This window comes from Schistocerca cancellata, chromosome 1, assembly GCF_023864275.1.
Source record: "Schistocerca cancellata isolate TAMUIC-IGC-003103 chromosome 1, iqSchCanc2.1, whole genome shotgun sequence".
NCBI classification, from domain to species: domain Eukaryota; kingdom Metazoa; phylum Arthropoda; class Insecta; order Orthoptera; family Acrididae; genus Schistocerca; species Schistocerca cancellata.
In genome coordinates this window covers 319,171,564-319,193,392 of record NC_064626.1, presented here as the reverse complement: position 1 = coordinate 319,193,392, position 21,829 = coordinate 319,171,564, and the positions used below count along the sequence as shown (strand labels likewise).

At 43.7% G+C, this 21,829-nt stretch overlaps 1 pseudogene; it reads left to right on the top strand.

Moving 5' to 3' along the window:
* The first annotated feature begins 21,503 nt into the window (after positions 1-21,503).
* Positions 21,504-21,621, top strand: LOC126101016 (5S ribosomal RNA; annotated as a pseudogene).
* The last annotated feature ends 208 nt before the right edge of the window (positions 21,622-21,829 follow it).

Below are 21,829 nucleotides of genomic sequence, written 5' to 3'. Positions count from 1 at the left end.
ATCCACTGTGCCAACTTAAAACTAAATCTGAGGGGGGTGCGATGGGGAGGTTCCCTTGTCAGTATTAGCGGGTTGCAGTCGCACAGTCCACTCACGCCCTTAGGCCCTGCAGTACGCCAACAAGGGCGTGTGCTGCTTAAATCGTTTCATTTATACGAAAATGATAATATTCAGTTACCTAACGTTGTTCTCCGATTTTTAATCATAACTCTACGCAGTGCCCTGTAAGCAAATTTACCGCTACTGCGGAAACTCGTCTGGCAATAGATACTTAGAACTGAAGCCGGAATGGGTCGCTAGTAGGACCGTTGATATTTATAAGAATATCGCGAATCCGATATATCGTCATTTGCTCTCTATACGTCGGAAAAGATTATCGATATATCGACGGAATACATATCGACGTATGGCTGCACATTGTAAATATACTACCTGTTTTAAAGCTGTATATTTAAGTATTGGCTTATTAGATATTCTGTACATCTGCTTCTCCCCTTAGAGCAAGAATTAAAAGGGTAACGATGCACGTTCACGCTTGGCGATAAGCACTTTGCTAACAATGGTAGCTGCAGGTAAGTGGCTCAATAAACGGTGTCCGATGGGTCCGTCGTTCGGTTTCGTTACATATAGGATTTGTCTCGAACACTTTATGTCGACTTCCCAGTTATCTTTTATTTCTGCAAACGTCTGCGATCTAGCAGTTCTATTGTCAGAATTGCGTGGTCAAGTTAAACGTCGCAGTTTCTATTGGTAGCACCGAGCACCGATTACGTCAGCACTGCCCCTTACACGTCTCCGCCCAACGCAAAGACCAATCTTGTCTTTTAGATTTTTGTTCATCAGTTTCAGCAACTATTTTTGAAGAATGCCGATGTGCAGAAACAGCAATCGTTTTTTAACGCAGCTGGTGCGCTATTTCTTCACATTGGATTTGTTGTTCCATTCACATAACCTCCCACCCCCCTCCTCCCAGTGCAGTCGAACTTCTTCTTTGTGCCATCTACAGGGTGTTACAAAAAGGTACGGCCAAACTTTCAGGTAACATTCCTCACACACAAAGAAAGAAAATATGTTATGTGAACATGTGTCCGGAAAGGCTTACTTTCCATGTTACGGCTCATTTTATTACTTCTCTTCAAATCGCATTAATCATGGAATGGAAACACACAGCAACAGAACGTACCAGCGTGACTTCAAACACTTTGTTACAGGAAATGTTCAAAATGTCCTCCGTTAGCGAGGATACATGCATCCACCCTCCGTCACATGGAATCCCTGATGCGCTGATGCAGCCCTGGAGGATGGCGTATTGTATCACAGCCGTCCACAATACGAGCATGAAGAGTCTCTACATTTGGTACCGGGGTTGCCTAGACAAGAGCTTTCAAATGCCCCCATAAATGAAAGTCAAGAGGGTTGAGGTCAGGAGAGCGTGGAGGCCATGGAATTGGTCCGCCTCTACCAAGCCATCGGTCACCGAATCTGTTGTTGAGAAGCGTACGAACAATTCGACTGAAATGTGCAGGAGGTCCATCGTGCATGAACCACATGTTGTGTCGCACTTGTAAAGGCACATGTTCTAGCAGCACAGGTAGAGTATCCCATATGAAATCATGGCGGTGAATCGAGGAAGTACAGTACATCAAATGGTTCAAATGGCTCTGAGCACTATTGAACTTAACATCTAAGGTCATCAGTCCCCTAGAACTTAGAAATACTTAAACCTAACTAACCTAAGGACATCACACAACACCCAGTCATCACGAGGCAGAGAAAATCCCTGAACCCGCGGGAATCGAACCCGGGAACCCAGGTACAATACATACTGACGAAACTAAAATGAGCTCTAACATGGAAATTAAGCGTTTCCGGACACATGTCCACATAACATCTTTTCTTTATTTGTGTGTGAGGAATGTTTCCTGAAAGTCTAGCCGTACCTTTTTGTAACACCCTATATACTTGCTTCACAAAGTCGAAGAGAAAGACTGGACGTGATGAAAGCTCAAAAAGTAGTGAGACTCCTTCACACGGTGAAAGTAAAATTATGTTCTACTAGTATTTAAAAAGAAAAACTTCAAATATTTAGCGAATATTGGGGAAAAAAGTAACATAAAATAAAAAATCGGCTCTCGATATTGCCATTTCAGAACTGACACGTCGATATATCGAAAAAAAGTAGTCTGCGCATATCGATATTTTGAGGAATGCTATAGATAAATCGATATTTTATCGACAGCCCTTGTCGCTAGTACAGCTGACAACAGCAGGCCGGATGAATACCTGGTTGGGGTCGCATGCAGCTCGCGGCCCGCAGTTAAGACGACCACTGCTTGTTGAGAATCAGTCATGGGTATGACACATTCGACTGTTTTGGTGTACGAAATCATCTTTATGTTGTTGTAACACACAAATTGTGATTGTCTGACTGGTAAGAAGAGGATCTTTTAGAGAAAAGATCCGCAGTTTATTACGCAACTTATTGTTCGAGATATCTGAGTGAATACCGTCAAGACCTTAAAGTTGTCTCCGAAACACTCAGCTCGTCCGGAAGCGCTGCACTCAGCGTGGGCTCAGATACACATGCAGATCTGTCATCAGATGACTAAGTCAGTTTCACGTCGTCTAACTTCGCGGTTCGTACAAACCGTGCGTCCTACATACTAACAGGTGTCTCGGCACAACGAGTTAGCGTCATTAGAAATAAAACATAACGTATTACCGCCGGCCGAAGTGGCCGTGCGGTTAAAGGCGCTGCAGTCTGGAACCGCAAGACCGCTACGGTCGCAGGTTCGAATCCTGCCTCGGGCATGGATGTTTGTGATGTCCTTAGGTTAGTTAGGTTTAACTAGTTCTAAGTTCTAGGGGACTAATGACCTCAGCAGTTGAGTCCCATAGTGCTCAGAGCCATAACGTATTACCTTTTGTCTCTGGGGGTCACTGGAAACTGGGTTTTGCGCGCGCGTGTTTGTGAATGTAAGACAATAGCCTATTTTCCTGTGTTAAAAATATGTTTCGGATTACTGTTATTCTGATTCATTATAACTTTTAAACAGCATTTACGATCAATATTCTCAAAATATATCTGTTATTCTTATGTAATTAAATCTTAAAAAATCATTTAATATCAAGATCTGGTCGCGTGATCGAAAAAGCTCTCTTATTGTCTGATGCTCCGGTGACGTCACAGGCCGGTAGTAAGACGAAGCGATACGCGTGTTGTAGGAGCGTTAGCCGAAGTTATGAGGTTGTTACGTAATTTTTCTCCAAACAGTTTAGCTATTTAATAATGGAAAACGGAATTACAACTTCTAAGTAACAATAGGAAGGAATTTTGTGAATGGTGATAATTGAAGCCTTGCGAAAGTTGGTGCCTTTATACTCCACCCATTTAGAGCTGCGAAATGTTCAACGACGGATATTCTTTTGCCTCTTCCCTGCAACATAATTAAACTCGCTCAAAACTAAAGACTTGGAGAACTCCTTACAAATGGGTCCGTATATTATAACTAGATTCAGTCGACTATCAGTCATGAGCTGCGACCCAAAGCAAAATAAAATTATTCTTATCCAAACTTAGTGCTGATTTCCTTCCTAGAAGACTCAGCAGAGACTCTTTATTCAGCATGCGTTCACTGACGCCGGCACGGTAGCTCAGCGTCTTCGGTCAGAGGGTTAGCTGCCCTATGTAAGAAAAAGCTGAGTGAATGGATCAACAATGAACTTCAACGGGTACCAGGGGACATCCGCCCCGTACAAATGTAACGAACAAAATGAGATTAAAAAAAGGGGGGGGGGGCGCAGAGTAAGGGTTACAGGTTCAAATCATCGAATGGTCAAATTTTTTTAAAAGTGTTACATGAAATACGAACAAAGCCTTAGAAGAACTGATTGTAGCAGCTGTTTCGATTGTGGAATGTATTATGTATAGCATCAAATTAGTCTGTCTGAGAATGGGCAACAGAAGGTAAATGGATTTACTTTGCCAACAAACAATTCACTCTTTTGGAAAGGATTGCTAACAGTGAAAATATCGCCATACGCCCACAGTACGACGAGGTGTAGGACGATGAGGTTATGCGGAGAGATATAAAACGTGTACAACATGCAGGTGTCACAAACAAAAGGGCTGTGATGTTTCTGAGTGTAATTTAACGTTACCGTCTGAAGCAGACTTACTTCATCTTTTTGTAAGATGATGAAACTGCAAAAGTTTAAACAGTAAGAATCCTAGCTGGACAGTACGAAGATATAAACATTGTTTCTAATAAAGTAAAAAGTGTGTGGTCACATAAACTACAATATATCGTTTAAAACGTGACGTGTGTCAGTAGCGATCGCATATGTAAGCGCTTGTAAACAGCAAGGAAAACGAATAATATTCTGTTTCTGATTGGTGTAGTGAAGTTTTATAATTGTCGTTTAGTTTTTATATTAGAGCAGTCTCGAATCGGTTTAAAAATAAGTTAAAATGTTCTTTTGGGTTAGATTAGAACCAGCGATCTATGGACATCGTCCTATAAAATTCGACGGTCTACCGTTATAACAGCTGTGCTACCGAATAATTAACGTGTAGGTGGATAAAACGACGATTGAGTCTTGGAGTTTAATTTCATTGAATGATTATGTCCTTCGTTGTAACTGTGGGAAAGCATATCTCGGACGTAAGTTAACTTATGCTTCGACATGGTAGCAATTTGCCGGTACAGTTCAACCATCTTTTACGCATCTTCTCATTCTCTGGAACACTCAAAAAGAACTTTTCAGGAGTGTTTATAGATGTATTTGTACAGTATGGTACTACACACCATTTGTAACGCATTTTCCGAAACGTTAATTCCAAAACAAGACATCACTGTGAATTAGCGTTATGACAAAGGAGCAGCGAGTTAGCCAATGACGTCACAGGCATCACATGATTCGAATGGAGCATTTTAGCGGGCTTTCACATTATTTGAATTTCATTTTCTTATTTATAAAATAATACTGAAATTCAAGAAGCATAGAATGACAAACTTAATCATTTAAGACAATTTCAGAAAACAGTCGAATTCCATATTGACGTCTACAAGGATGGTTCTGTGCTTAGTAATGCGCCTACAAAGGATAATACCCTGTTGTGGAATGGTAAGAACATAAAGACCCTTATTACTATTATTTAAAAGAAAGTTAAATGAGGGCCGGCCGCGGTGGTCTAGCGGTTCTGGCGCTGCAGTCCGGAACCGCGGGACTGCTACGGTCGCAGGTTCGAATCCTGCCTCGGGCATGGGTGTGTGTGATGTCCTTAGGTTAGTTAGGTTTAAGTAGTTCTAAGTTCTGGGGGAATTATGACCTAAGATGTTGAGTCACATAGTGCTCAGAGCCATTTGAACCATTTTTGAGTTAAATGAGGATAGCTAATTGGCAGTCGGACATAGACATCTTGTCTGACTTACTTACGCAATACACTGACTTTTGTTTTTATGTTGTAAAATAATGCTCACACCTCCGGTACGCTTATGATCTTGTAGCTTTTTGTTGTTCGACCATTATCTCATAACCTCAGTGACTTGCTACGTGAGCAGTTTGATAGCATCCACTTAGCTGACGAACACGTGATAAGAGCCAGTAGAGTTCAAGGGAAAACGTCTATATCAGCACACATACTCTGCAAGCCACAGAACTGTGCGTGGTACAGGGTACCATGTACCACAGCTAGTAATTTCCTCTTCTGTTCCACTTCCAAATAGAGGGGGGGGGGGCATATGGTGGAAACGATTGTCTACAGGGTGTTTCTGCAAGACCGTGCAAAAATGTAACAACATAAAGAGAGCTCCACCAAACAATTTGAGGTAGGGAACCTGGGGCTGGAGAAGCCAGCTTAAAGAGATAGGGAAGTAAACTTATCTGCTGTTTTGGGTAGAATTACTGTTTTGAATCTTATTTACAACTAACATGCGTACAAGTTTACATGCACTGTGCTGTTTATTTACATGTACTGTACATTCCTTATTTCCTGCAAGCAAGAAAGGACGACGAGCCTGATTACTAGGAAGTCATGATGCAGGTTTGTTTACTTTACTTGTCCATAAGGTGGCTCTGTTGTATCATATTTACATTGTCCCATGACAGAACGTGCTATGAATCAACGACAGACCCACTTATTACTCAGTGATATTCAGAGACGTACAGTAACAATACCATGGAGCAGTACCGGTACAGTTTTGCAGAACTCATTGACATTCACCTTGTGTATGGGGAAGCACGTTGCAGTGCTCTCACTGGTAAAAGACTGTATAGGGACGATTTTCTAACAGACGTCATCCGTCTCAACATTTACTTCTCTCGAGCGACGAATGTGGGAGACTGGTTCATTCGAAAGAAGAAACGAGGGACCTGGCAACATGAGGACTTCTCGCACACCCAATTTTGAAGAGGAGGCGCTGGAACGTATTGCAGCGGACCGCACTACAAGTACTCGTCGTACTGCACGTGAAATGGGCGCCGCACATACTAGAATGTGGCGAGTAATCCGTGCACAACACTTACACCCGTATCACCCACAACGAGTCCATGCAGTACTTATGACTGGCTTTGCACCAAGAGTTGCATTGTGTCAGGGTTGCTCCAACAATGGATTGGTCAAATGGTTCAAATGGCTCTGAGCACTGTGGGACTTAATATATGAAGTCATCAGTCCCCTAGAACTTAGAACTACTTACACCTAACTAACCTAAGGACATCACACACATCCATGCCAGAGGCAGGATTCGAACCTGCGACCGTAGCAGTCGCGCGGTTCCGGACTGAAGCGCCTAGAACCTCTCGGCCACCGCGGTCAGCATGGATTGGTCGACCAGATTTCCTCCAAATCGTACTGTTTACTGAGGAGACCTCATTTGATCGTGACGGTATTTCGAACAGCAAGAATAGCTGTGTGTGGGTTGAGGAAAACCATCACGCCGTAGGAGAGTCACACCATCAAGTGAGTTTTGCTGCGAATATCTGGGTCGGCATTGTAGGCGACAATCTCATTGGGCCATATCTTCTACTTGACCGTCTGAATGGCCATCTGCACTTGAGGTTCGTGCAAAGAGTTCTATCTGAGTCGTTGGAGAACGTACCCTCTGGTATCCGAGAGAGGATGTTGGTACAACATCACGGGGCACCGCCTCACTTTAGTTTGGATGTCCGCAGCCATCTTAATTCTGCCTGGTCGCTGGATTGGAAGGGAAGGCCCTATTCCATGGCCTGCGACGTCACCTGACCGGAATCCCCTTGATTATTTCCTATGGGGATATCTGTATGAGACCACTATGGATACGGAGGTGGAATCAGTCGCCAGAATTGAAGCTGCCTGTGGTGTGATTCGAAACACACCAGGGATATTTGCTAGGAGTGCATCAGAATCTTGTTCGCCGATGTCATGCTTGCAGTGAGGCTGATGGCCGTCAGTTTCAGCATATTTTGTGATATACAGTACAAATGGTACTTTCATTGTGTCATTGATGGTATTTGGAGTTAACTGTAACTAATGTAAAAAAAGTAGAACAGTAATTTGATTTTATTCCTGTTACCTCCTAAAGCTGGCTTCTCTGACCACAGGTTCCCTACCTCAAACTGTTCAATGGAGCATCCTTTATGTCCTGTTAAATTTTTGCACGTTCTTACGAAAACACCTATATATGCCTCCGTATGAGCTCTAATTTCTCGTATCTTATCTTCGTGGTGCTTACACGAAATGTATGTTGGCGTCATTAGAATCGTTCTGCAGTCAGCAAAAGATGGTTATCTAAATTTTCTCAATAGTGTTTCTCGAAAAAACCTTCACCTTACGTCCACGTATTCCCATTTGAGTTCCCGAAGCATCTCGGCAATCTTCTTCCTTTCTTTCGGTGTTCAACCCTGAGGTTGGTTTGCAGCACAGCGCCATTCCTCCCTTCTGTCTGCCTTCCTCTTCATTTCCACGTATGTGTTACATCCAACGTCATTCATGATCTGTTGCATGTATGATATCCTTGGTCGCCCCTGCCGATACCTTCCCTCAGTAGCTCCTTCTGCTATTGTTCCAATGATGTTGTTATGTCGTAGGCTGTGCCCTACAAGTTTGTCTCTTCTTGTTTGGGTGTCCCTCCACAGAGATCTAGTTTCCTGAACATCTCTAAGCACCTCTTCATTTATTACTTTGTCTCTCCAGCTGATCGTCATCCTTCTATAGCACCACATCTCCAGGGCGTCTAGCCGTTTTCTCTCTTCTCTTCCAATTGTCCAAGTTTCACATCCGCATAGGGCCACACTCCTAACGAAACCTTTCATGATACGTTTCCTTATTTTCAGACTGATGTTGTTGCTTGTGAGTAAGTTCCTTCTCCGATTAAATGCAATTTTAGCCTTTTGTATTCTGCTCGCAGTTTCTTTCCGGCTTCTACCATCCCTTGTGATTTTGCTTCCCAAATAAGAAAACTCCTCTATCACTTCCAGCTCCTCTCCTCCAATTCTCATTCTCAGAGGTTCATATTCTGCTCCTGTACTGCATATCATCACTTTAGTCTTTTTCTTGTTTATTCTCATTCCATACTGATTGCATAGAATTTTTTCATTGTTCTGAGGATTTCCTCTAGATCTTCTTTTGTCTCCGTGACTGTAGCAATATCATCTGCATAACGTAATATGTCTATCTTCTGCCCATTAATTTTGATCCCCACCTCAGTAGTTTCTCGAACTTGGTCATAGCGTCCTGGATGTGAGCATTGAATATAAGAGGAGAGAGAGCACATCCTTGTTTTGCCCCTTTTCTAATATTTGCTTCTTGTTCCTGGTGACAGTTCCTAATCACTGCCACCTCATTCTTATAGAAACTGAGTATCACACGGATGTCTTTGTACTTTATTCCACTGTTCCTCAGCACTCTGAACATCTCTTGCCAGATAACGTTATTAAATGCCTTTTCCATGTCTACAAAGGCAATATAAGTTGGTTTATTTTTCTGCAATGGCTTTTCGATAACGAGTCTCAGTGCCAGAATCGCCTCTCTAGTTCCCAATCCTCTTCTGAAACCAAACTGATCTTCATTCAGCATATCCTTCACCTTCTCTTCAATTCTCTTCAGAATTATTTTTATGAGAATTTTTGATGCATGTGATATTAGGCTTAGAGTTCGGTACTGTTCACATTTTGTAGCTGCTGCCTTCTTTGGTTTAGGACCAATGATACATTTCTGGAAGTCTGTCGGTATCTCTCCTGTGTTATATATGGACCTAATTTCATGCTGTCACCAGCATTCTTTATTAGTTGTGTAGGAATGTCATCAATACCTGTTTCTTTGTTGTCCCGTAGTTCTTTTAGAGCTCTGTCAAATTCTTCTTGCAGAATGCCATCTCCCTTGTCATCTTCGTCTACTTGCTCTTCTCTTCCTATTACTTTCTCCGAAACAGGTGTTCCGGCATACAACTCCTCTTTGTATTCTTTCCATCTCTTCGCCATATCTTCACCAAACAGCATTTTCCCCTCTTTATTTTCTATTGTGCCTGAGAGTGTTGCTTTAAGTTTGTTAAAAATTGATTTGCTGTTCTGTAGGCTAAATCAGTTCTTCCGTTTTGCATATTTTCTTCCACTTCCCTGCACATTTCTTCAAGAAAATTTTCTTTTGCTTTCCTAGATTCTCTGTTAACTAAATTCCTTAGTCTTCTGTATTCACGCAATACTTGTGTGTTATTAGACCCTACCAGCTAAACGCAATAGTGGAAAGAAAAGCTAAACATTCCGATATAAACATGTTGAGGACGGTAATTTTATCTAATAAGAAGATCGCTGCATCTTAAGTGACTATTGAGTTTAAAATACGTCAAGAGAACACACTGTCAACAAAATAAATGCCATGAAACTCGCAGAAATGAAACCTATCACTTACACAGGGTGTTAAAGAAAAGTGTCTAATGCTTCGAGAGGTGGTAGTAATCATCGAAACAAAAAAAAAAAAAAAAACAAAAAAAAAAAAAATTTACAGTAAACATGGGTCCGGAAACGCATACTTTTCAAGATAAACCAGGGCTTGCAGAAAGGGCTGCGCGACGCTTACACTACTGGCCATTAAAATTGCTCGGTTCTAGGCGCTACAGTCTGGAACCGGGCGACCGCTACGGTTGTAGGTTCGAATCCTGCCTCGGGCATGAATGTGTGTGGTGTCCTTAGATTAGTTAGGTTTAATTGGTTCTAAGTTCTAGGGGACTGATGACCTCAGAAGTTAAGTCCCATAGTGCTCAGAGCAATTTGAACCATTTTTTAACCATTAAAATTGCTACACCAAGAAGAAATGCAGATGATAAACGGGTATTCATTGGGCAAATATATTATACTAGAACTGACATGTATTACATTTTCACGCAATTTGGGTGCATAGATCCTGAGAAATCAGTACCCAGAACAACCACCTCTGGCCATAATAACGGACTTGATACACGTGGTCATTGAGTCAAACAGAGCTTGGACGGCGTGTACAGGTACAGCTGCCCATGCAGCTTCAACACGATACCACAGTTCATCAAGAGTAGTGACTGGCGTATTGTGACGAGCCAGTTGCTTGGCCACCATTTACCAGGCGTTTTCAATTGTTGAGAGATCTGGAGAATGTGCTGGTCAGGGCAGCAGTCGAACATTTTCTGTATCCAGAAAGGCCCGTACATGACCTGCAACATGCGGTCCTGCAATATCCTGCTTAAATGTAGGATTTCGCAGGAATCGAATGAAGGGTAGAGGCACGGGTCGTAACACATCTGAAATGTAACGGCCAGTGTTCAAATAGCCGTCAATGCGAACAAGAGGTGACCGAGACGTGTAACCAGTGACACCCCCTACCATCACACCGGGTGATACGCCAGTATGGCGATGACGAATACACGCTTCCAATGTTCGTTCACCGCGATGTCGCCAAACTCGGATGCGACCATCATTATGCTGTAAACAGAACCTGGATTCATCCCAAAAACTGACGTTTTGCCATTCGTGCACCCAGGTTCGTCGTTGAGTACACCATCGCAGGCGCTCCTGTCTGTGATGCAGCGTCGAGGGTAACCGCAGCCATGGTCTCCGAGCTGATAGTCCATGCTGCTACAAACGTCGTCGAACTGTTCGTGCAGATGGTTGTTGTCTTGCAAACGTTCCCATCTGTCGACTCAGGGATGGAGACGTGGCAGCACGATCCGTTACAGCTATGCGGATAAGATGCCTGTCATCTCGACTGCTAGTGATACGAGGCCGTTGGAATCCAGCACGGCGTTCCGTATTACCCACCGATTCCATATTCTGCTAACAGTCATTGGATCTCGACCAACGCGAGCAGCAATGTCGTGATACGATAAACCGCATTCGCGATAAGCTACAATCCGACCTTTATCAAAGTCGGAAACGTGATGGTAGGCATTTCTCCTCCTTACACGAGGCATCACAACAACGTTTCACCAGGCAACTCCGGTCAACTGCTGTTTGTGTATGAAGAATCGGTTGGAAACTTTCCTCATGTCAGCACGTTTTAGGTGTCGCCACCGCCGCCAACCGTGTGTGGAAGCTCTGAAAAGCTAATCATTTGCATATCACAGTATCTTTTTCTTGTCGGTTAAATTTCGCGTCTGTCGCACGTCATCTTCGTGGTGTAGCAATTGTAATGGCCAGTAGTGTAGTTCCGGATACTAGAACAGTCGTTGCATTGACCCTCCGCCAAATGAGTCAGCAGGTTGTTATGTAGTCTTATTCACGGTACTCTACCTACCATTAGGTGGTCCGCAGTCAGTTGTGTGGTTCGATTCGTGTTGTAGACTACGTTAGTTTTCGTTCTGTTGGTGTGCGTCATTGTAGAGTACACTCAACCCTGGGTACCTATCATAGTGTTTTTACTTTCTTGCAAACGTGGATTCCCATATGTGTGGCAAGTACAAAAGGTGTGGTACATTTACATTTTCTCTGTTCCACCACTTGTTAGCAACGGAAGCCTGCTACTCGACAAGTGAAATGGCGGTTATGATATTCTGTTGTGGTTTAGCAAATGACGTAGCCTGCGAGCCCGTATCCCCTACGCTGAAAACTATTCATAAGGCAGAGTTCCCTCTGATAAGCTGTTCGCCAAACTTTACCAACGTCTGAGGGACACAGGTACCTGTGCACCTCGGGAGACTGACTGTGGAAGACATCGCACAGTCCGCACGACCCGCACGCCTGACAGAGGAGAAGGCGCGCTTTCTGGGCAAGAAACCCCTGGGACTGTTGTTGGAGTCACGTATTACGGCAGTCGAGTTTAGGCTTGTTCTGCGCACCCCACCCACGTCACGCATTCTCCGAAAGTCAGTGAACGTTCAGTAGTATTTTGAGCGCTTTGCTGTTAATGCCGTAGCTAATGCGAGCATTAAACGTGATCGTAGCGAATTGTTTAATGAATTTCTATTCCATTTGTTGCGAATTGTCATCGCTGGTGGTGGTATTAATGATAAATTCTGCAGCAGCAAGCGAGAGGCGTAATTTGCGGGATATACGCTTTCTTCAAGCGGAAAGTACGAGCACGCGTACCGCAACTGTCGGTTGGAATCGTCAATGCAATCCCTATTTGTCACTCGAGACTGGTCCGCAGCTCGTGGTCGTGCGGTAGCGTTCTCGCTTCCCGCGCCCGGGTTCCCGGGTTCGATTTCCGGCGGGGTCAGGGATTTTCTCTGCCTCGTGATGACTGGGTGTTGGGTTTAGGTAGTTCTAAGTTTTAGGGGACTGATGACCATAGATGTTAAGTCCCATAGTGCTCAGAGCCATTTGAACCATTTTTTTTTGACTCGAGATGCGCGAACTGCCATCGTTTATGGATCGGACTATAGAGTGCGACGATGTTTAGCAGCAGCAGAAGACGTGTCTCACTCTCTTATCTGGAGGGTACTTCATGAAAAGATGGTATATCCCTATCATCTACGGCCCTTTCAAGCCTTAAGGCCTCAGGATCATCATGGCAGACGGCGGTTCTGTCAATGCCTGTTCCAGAAGACTGCCTCAAATCCATAGTTCACATCCAAGATGAGACAGGGCTCACAGGAGGTGGTATTGTGAGTTGCTATAACCAGCATGTATGAGCACATGTAAATCCCCAAGCACCTCAGGAAAGAGGGCATCCACACCGATTCTCAATCAACGTATGGGCAGGCGTACTTGGCGGTAGATTAATAGGGCTATACGTGCTACCACATAGGTTAACTGGGGCTCATTACCTGGACTTTATCATTAATGTTTTGCACATCTTGCTGGAGGCTGTGCCATTGCAGCAACGAATACAAATGTATAAATGTGATTCTTGCATGATGTCGCACCAGCACATTTTCGTCTCAATGTGCGCGAACATTTACGCAGACATTTCAGAACTGCTGGATTGGTCTGAAAGGGGGGTGGGGAGGGGTAGGGGGGTGGTTCATGCCCAGACCGCAGTCCACTAGACTTTTGATTATGGGGACACGAAGGAATTGGTCTACGCCACGGCAATCAACGATGTGCGGACATTACAGCATCGCGAATCAATGCGTGCCAGCAGGTACAACAACCAGGTATACTCCAAAGGGTGCGTCACTCCTTACGCCGGAGGGCAGAGAGGTGCATTGTCATGAAGGACCGCCACGTTGAACACCTCTTGTAAACACGTGTTTATCGCTGAAAGTAGGCATTTCTACACCCAAGTTATTCGATTTATTTTTCATGTTTCGATGAGTTCTTCCACCTCTCAAAGCATTCGACACTTTTTTTGAACTTCCTTTACTATTTCTCAAGTCAACATCCATTTTTCTCAACATATAATAATCGTACAGGTACTAATGAGGTATCGTTAGGAGGTTTTTTTACCGGCTTCTGACATTGCATTGCGCTGAAACTTTCTGACTGTGGAAAATTTTAACATGAAAAGAGACTTGTGACAGGAAATAGGGCATCATGGATACCCAGCTTCATATCTATATTTTACGAATAAGAGTCTCTTTTCATATTATTTTATTGCAAATACAATTTTATTTTTTTAAAGTACTTATTAACTGGATAATTTGTATACAGCAATGTCATAGATAATAACCGTGAACACTGCGATATTCCATTATTTCTGCCTGTTGTACAAGTTGACTTTTCTAAACGAATAAACTTTCCGAGGCGACAAACATCCTGTAGCATTCTTATATTTATTAGATCAGTCAAGATTACCTCCACATAAACTTATACTAAAGAAAAACAATATTGTCATGTTGACAAGAAACCTGAACGCTAAACAGTGCTTAGACAATGTAGCACGCATGGTTGTAAGAAAAGCCATTGAATTTACTGTTAATGCTCTGCTGATTGACACCAGGAAGGCTGTTGTAATACCACCGAGAAATCTGACACAATCTGATTCAAGGGTGTCTTTTCATATTGACAAAAAGACAGTTGACTATTAGAATTGCGCTTGCGATCACTATAAACAAGTCGCAGAGACAAAGGCTTCAGAGAGCAGAAATGTGTTTACCAAATCCCGTCTTTACTCACGCACAACTGTATTTAGCTTCTCAAGGATAATAAATCAACTAACATTTTTGTATCCCTTGAGGAAAACGAAAAACAAAAACTACACGACAATACAGTTCAAATATTGTCAAAGTCAAATATTGATTACACCGAAGTACTGTAATGCTCTGTCAGGAATTTTGTTAAAAATTATATGCATGGAAATGCATACATAAGAATGTATCATAAATTCATGATCATTATTTCACGTCCTTAAGTTCATTTTTCTAGGCGTTTTTTCTTCATTTGCAGAACTACCCTTACATCAACGACTACACTTATTCCAAATACTGCCATTATTTAACACTATAAAAGTGCGAAGGGTTCGCACGGGTCCCGTGGTAGCTATTATTATCTACATTTTATTTGCATACACACTCCGCAAGCGACGGTACGGTGCATGGCGGAGGGCTCCCTGTACCACTACTAGTTTATTTTCCTGTTCTACTCGCAAATAGAGATAGCGAAAAGTGACTGTTTACAAGCCCTGATTTCTCTCATCTTATCTTCGTTGTCTTTACGCGAAGCAGCAGCATTAGAATCGTTCTGCTTTCGGCCTCAAATGTCGGTTCTCTAAATTTGCTCTATAGTGCCTCGCGAAAACAACGTCGTCTTACCTCCAAGAATTCCCATTTGAGTTCAAAAAGCATTTCCGTAATATATGGGTGCTGATCGAACTTCGCAGTAACAAATCTAGCAGCCTGTCTCTGAATTGCTTTGATGTCTTCCTTTAAACTGGCCTGGTCGGGATTCCAAACACTAGAGCGGCACTCAATAATGCATCGTCCCAGCGTTCCACACGCCGTCTTCTTTATAGTTGAGCTACACGTCCCCAAAATTCTTCAAATAAAGCTAAGTCGACCATTCGCCTTCCGTAGTACCAACGTGACGTGCTCATTCCATTGCATGTTGTTTTGCAGTGTTATACGCCTAGATATTTCATCGATGTGACTGTCAAACAGCACACTACTAACGCTGTACCCGAACATTAAGGGTTTCTTTTTCTTATACATCCGCATTCATTTACATTTTTCTACATTTATAGCAAGTTGTCATTCACCACGCCGACAAGAAATTCTGTCGAAGTTATTTTGTATCCTCCTACAGTCGCTAGACGACACCTTCCCTTAGACCATAGCGTCATCAGCAAGCAACCGTAAATTACTGCTCACCCGGTCCGTCCTATTGCAAAACAGGTGGCTGGACAGTGCTTCATGGAAGATAAAACTTAAACTACCGACCAGTTCTGAAATCTAGTGACGTTCGCAAGTGAATGTTTACGTTAGGATTGAAACCGAGTTTACTTGTGGGAATTATTAAAAGAATTTTACAACCTACATTGCCCGCTTACAACTGTGAAGCTTGTATAAGTGTTTGTACGGTCATCTTTGGTGTGCAGTGGGTTGTATCACTCTGCTGAGAGAAAAGATAGCTGGTATGGTTTTTGCATTATATTTCGTGTTCAGTCGATGGTGTATTCAGTAGCAGATTTCATTTTAGATGATTATGTCGTCACTTATACAGCTGGAAATTGGTCTGATGCCATGGAAATGAAGTAAAACGTGCGATTGCAGTCTTTCTCGGCGTATTCCACCGGTGAATTCTTCTCGGGTTATCAGCCGACTGGTGGCGTCGTCTTGTCGCAACGTTTCAATGAGTTTCGTACCCATCATCTTCTGGCGAAGTCACTCGGCTGATAACCCGAGAAGAATTCATCAGAAAAATAAAACGTCTTTCTTGGGATTTACAATTATTTCAACTTTATCGATCGATTGAGTTCTGCATTGGAGGAAAAATTGAAACCCTGTTACCCTTATCAAGTATCTCTCAAGGATATGGGTTTAATGGTTTGGATGTCATAAAGTAGGTGGCATTCATTTTATTCTGTCCGTCTCTAGTAGACAGAAATGGGAGAGACATTTAATTGGCCAACTAGGAGATTAGGTAGAGCTTCGGTTGTTAGTGTCTTTCTGTATCCAGATTTTCTTTCACCTCCGTGTCTTCAAAAGGGTTGAGAGGTCTTTTTGTTAACCCTCGAACTGGCGCGCCGTTTTTCATAACACGTTCGGGCTCGCGGCGCACTTTGTACACACGAAGAGAGTAGATTCCCTGATGTTACCAAGGCAAGTCAAGTATGATCAAAATCACAGTTTAATCTTAGTTTATTTAAACAAGGAGAAGATAAACATACATAATATGAGCTAAACTACTGTTTCATTAAACAATAATGAAATAAATTTTCACTATGAGTGTGCTCCCTGCCGCCGTTGGATCAGCAGCTGCCAGCAGCAAGTCGTGTACTCCTAGCTTACTTATTTGTTACATAGTTTAATTCTTAATTTCTTTGCGTGTTTTTGGGTACTTGCATTGTTTAATTCATAAATTTCGGGCGTATTATAGTATTTGAGAGTTGTAGCATCGCGCTTTAGTGTTTACTTCGTAGATTATTACTTAAATTGCGTGTGAGTTTCGTAAAGGAGGTGTAATTTCGAGTCTTAGTTACTGTAATCGTAAATTCAGGCAGATTGTAGCGCAGTCGTTAGGCATTTGTACCGGTTAGTTAAAACATTCTTTGCGTGTTTCCCTTGCGTTATCTAGGCACGGACTCGTGTTTCAGTAACTGTTGTTCAACATCGATTAGAATGGACAGGGACTGTGATTGCTGTGTTCGGATGAGGGCTGAGTTGGCATCCCTTCGCTCACAGCTGCAAGCGGCGCTGACTTCGGTCGCACAGCTTGAGGCTGTTGCCAATGGGCACCACTGTGGGGAGCCGGACTTGGGTATCATGGGGATGTCAACCTCGTCCCGTCTGTCCCCAGATCGGTCTGCCGCTGTTGTTGCCCCGGTTGCTGCCCGCAGTGGGGCTGAGCCCTCGCCTGTGGTTGATTGGGAGGTCGTTCCAAGGCGTGGCAGGCAGCGAAAGACGTCCCCGGAGGCTGATCAGAAAGCCTCCCCGGTGCGTCTGACAAACAGGTTTCAGGCACTGTCTCTGGCTGAGCCAGATGCAGCTGCCTGCCCTGTTTCGGAGGATGATTCTCAGCCTTCAAGGTCCGGGCAATCACAGAGGGTGGGCTTATTGGTAGTTGGGATCTCCAATGTTAGGCGCGTAATGGGGCCCCGTAGGGATATGGCGGCTAAGGAGGGGAAGAAATCCAGTGTGCACTCCGTGTGCATTCCGGGTGGAGTCATTCCTGATGTGGAAAGGGTCCTTCCGGATGCCATGAAGAGCGCAGGGTGCAGCCAGCTGCAGGTGGTGGCACATGTCGGCACTAATGACGTGTGTCGCTTTGGATCTGAGGAAATTATCTCTGGATTCCAGTGGCTATCTGATTTGGTGAAGGCTGCCGGTCTTGCTTACGAGATGAAGGCAGAGCTCACCATCTGCAGCATCGTTGACAGAACCGACTGCGAACCTTTGGTGCAGAGCCGGGTGGAGGGTCTGAATCAGAGGCTCAGATGGTTTTGCGACCGTGTTGCCTGCAGATTTCTTGACATGCGCCATAGCGTGGTGGGGTTTCGGGTTCCGCTGAATAGGTCAGGAGTTCACTACACTCAGCTGGCGGCTACACGGGTAGCGGAAGCTGTGTGGCGTGGACTGGGCGGTTTTTTTTAGGTTAGAAGGCCTCGGGAAAGTACGGGGTGGGCTGCTATCTCAAAGGGTGCATGGCAAATACAGGACGTGCTTGGATCAAGGAACAGTCGGAATTGTGGTTGTAAATTGTTGTAGTTGTGCTGGGAACGTTCCTGAGCTTCAAGCGCTAATAGAAAGCACAGAATCTGAAATCGTTATAGGTACAGAAAGCTAGCTAAAGCCTGAAATAAGTTCTGCAGAAATTTTTATGAAGTCTCAGACGGTGTTCAGGGAAAATAGATTAGGCAGAATTGGTGGTGGAGTGTTTGTGTCTGTCAGTAGTGGTTTATCTTGTAGTGAAGTCGAAGTAGATACTCCGTGCGAATTGGTATGGGTGGAGGTTATACTTAACAGCCGAACTAAGTTAATAATTGGCTCCTTCTACCGACCCCCAGACTCCGATGATATAGTTGCTGAACAGTTCAGAGAAAATTTGAGTCTCGTAACAAATAAATACCCCACTCATACGGTTATAGTTAGTGGGGACTTCAACCTTCCCTCGATATGTTGGCAAAAATACTTGCTCAAAACCGGTGGTAGGCAGAAAACATCTTCCGAGATTGTCCTAAATGCTTTCTCCGAAAATTATTTCGAGCAGTTAGTCCACGAGCCCACGCGAATTGTAAATGGTTGCGAAAACACACTTGACCTCTTAGCCACAAACAATCCAGAGCTGATAGAGAGCATCATGACTGATACAGGGATTAGTGATCACAAGGTCGTTGTAGCTAGGCTCAATACCGTTTCTTCCAAATCCGCCAGGAACAAACGCAAAATAATTGTATTTAAAAAAATGGATAAAGTGTCACTAGAAGCCTTCCTAAGAGACCATCTCCATTCCTTTCGAACTGACTATGCAAATGTAGACGAGATGTGGCTCAAATTCAAAGATATAGTAGTAACAGCAATTGAGAGATTCATACCTCACAAATTGGTAAGAGATGGAACTGATCCCCCATGGTACACAAAACAGGTCCGAACGCTGTTGCAGAGGCAACGGAAAAAGCATGCGAAGTTCAGAAGATCGCGAAATCCCGAAGATTGGCTAAAATTTACAGACGCGCGAAATTTGGCACGGACTTCAATGCGGGATGCCTTTAATAGGTTCCACAACGAAACATTGTCTCGAAATTTGGTAGAAAATCCGAAGAAATTCTGGTCGTATGTAAAGTACACAAGCGGCAAGACGCAGTCAATACCTTCGCTGCGCAGTGCCGATGGTACTGTTACCGACGACTGTGCCGCTAAAGAGGAGTTATTGAACGCAGTTTTTCGAAATTCCTTCACCAGGGAAGATGAATGGAATATTCCAGAATTAGAAACGCGAACAGCTGCTAGCATGAGTTTCTTAGAAGTAGATACCTTAGGGGTTGCGAAGCAACTCAAATCGCTTGATACGGGCAAGTCTTCAGGTCCAGATTGTATACCGATTAGGTTTCTTTCAGATTACGCTGATACAATAGCGCCCTACTTAGCACTCATATACAACCGCTCGCTCACCGATAGATCTGTACCTACAGATTGGAAAATTGCGCAGGTCGCACCACTGTTTAAGAAGGGTAGTAGGAGTAATCCATCGAACTACAGACCTATATCATTGACGTCGGTTTGCAGTAGGGTTTTGGAGCATATACTGTATTCAAACATTATGAATCACCTCGAAGGGAACGATCTATTGATACGTAATCAGCATGGTTTCAGAAAACAACGTTCTTGTGCAACGCAGCTAGCTCTTTATTCGCACGAAGTAATTGCCGCTATCGACAGGGGATCTCAAGTTGATTCCGTATTTCTAGATTTCCGGAAAGCTTTTGACACCGTTCCTCACAAGCGACTTCTAATCAAGCTGCGGGCCTATGGGGTCTCAATTGTGCGACTGGATTCGTGATTTCCTGTCAGGAAGGTCGCAGTTCGTGGTAATAGACGGCAAATCATCGAGTAAAACTGAAGTGATAGCAGGTGATTCCCATGGAAGCGTCCTGGGACCTCTGCTGTTCCTAATCTATATAAATGACCTTGGTGACAATCTGAACAGTTCTCTTAGGTTGTTCGCAGATGATGCTGTAATTTACCGTCTAGTAAGGTCATCCGAAAACCAGTATCAGTTGCAAAGCGATTTAGAAAAGATTGCTGTATGGTGTGGCAGGTGGCAGTTGACGCTAAATCACGAAAAGTGTGAGGTGATCTACATGAGTTCCAAAAGAAATCCGTTGGAATTCGATTACTCGATAAATAGTAAAATTCTCAAGGCTGTCAAATCAACTAAGTACCTGGGTGTTAAAATTACGAACAACTTCAGTTGGAAAGACCACATAGATAATATTGTGGGGAAGGCGAGTCAAAGGTTGCGTTTCATTGGCAGGACACTTAGAAGATGCAAGTCCACTAAAGAGACAGCTTACACTACACTCGTTCGTCCTCTGTTAGAATATTGCTGCGCGGTGTGGTATCCTTACCAGGTGGGATTGACGGAGGACATCGAAAGGGTGCAAAAAAGGGCTGCTCGTTTTGTATTATCACGTAATAGGGGAGAGAGTGTGGCAGATATGATACGCGAGTTGGGATGGAAGTCATTAAAGCAAAGACGTTTTTCGTCGCGGCGAGGTCTTTTTACGAAATTTCAGTCACCAACTTCCTCTTCCGAATTCGAAAATATTTTGTTGAGCTCAACCTACATAGGTAGGAATGATCATCAAAATAAGAGAAATCAGAGCTCGAACAGGAAGGTTTAGGTGTTCGTTTTTCCCGCGCGCTGTTCGGGAGTGGAATGGTAGAGAGATAGTATGATTGTGGTTCGATGAACCCTCTGCCAAGCACTTAAATGTGAATTGCAGAGTATTCATGTAGATGTAGATGTAGATATAACTCTCTTTTTCCAAGGACAGATGTTAAAGAGAAAGTAACGACGTATTCGAAGCATTAAGCAGTGCAGTTGCATCAGATCTCGTTCAGCTGCTTATTCGACCACTAATTATCTCGTAGACAACTGCCTCAACGTGGGATTATGTTGCTAGTTCGTAACTGAGCTCGTTTTCTTGAACTGATCGTAAATTATTTCTCGCTTAGCTCGCTTTGTATTTTATATTACTGCTGATCACTTGGACGTACGACAACACAATTTATCGCTGTGTTTCCTGAAGCAATATTGAAGGAATAGGTATAGGTTGGCAGATGTGAAACAAAAATAGAACCGCACAAAATCATTATATTTTTCGTTGGCGCTCTTTATACACAGGCTCGCCCGCTCGAGGGTTAAATTACTCGAAATAATTTCTGTAATATTCGATGTTATGTAAACATAAGCGTGCTCTCGCTCAGGAGTTTATCCGATTTTGTGAAGTCTTATAAGCTGACGGCCTTGCCGCAGCGGATACACCGGTTCTCGTGAGATCACCGCAGTTAAGCGCTGTCGGGCGTGGTCGGCACTTGGATGGGTGACCATCCAGGCTGCCATGCGCTGTTGCCACTTTTCGGGGTGCACTCAGCCTCATGACGCCAATTGAGGAGCTAATCGCCCGAATAGTAGCGGCTTCGGTCAAGAATACCATCATAACGACCGGGAGAGCAGTGTGCTGACCACACGCCCCTCCTATCCGCATCCTCCACTGAGGATGGCACGGCTGTCGGATGGTCCCGGTAGGCCACTCGTGGCCTGAAGACGGAGTGCTTATAAG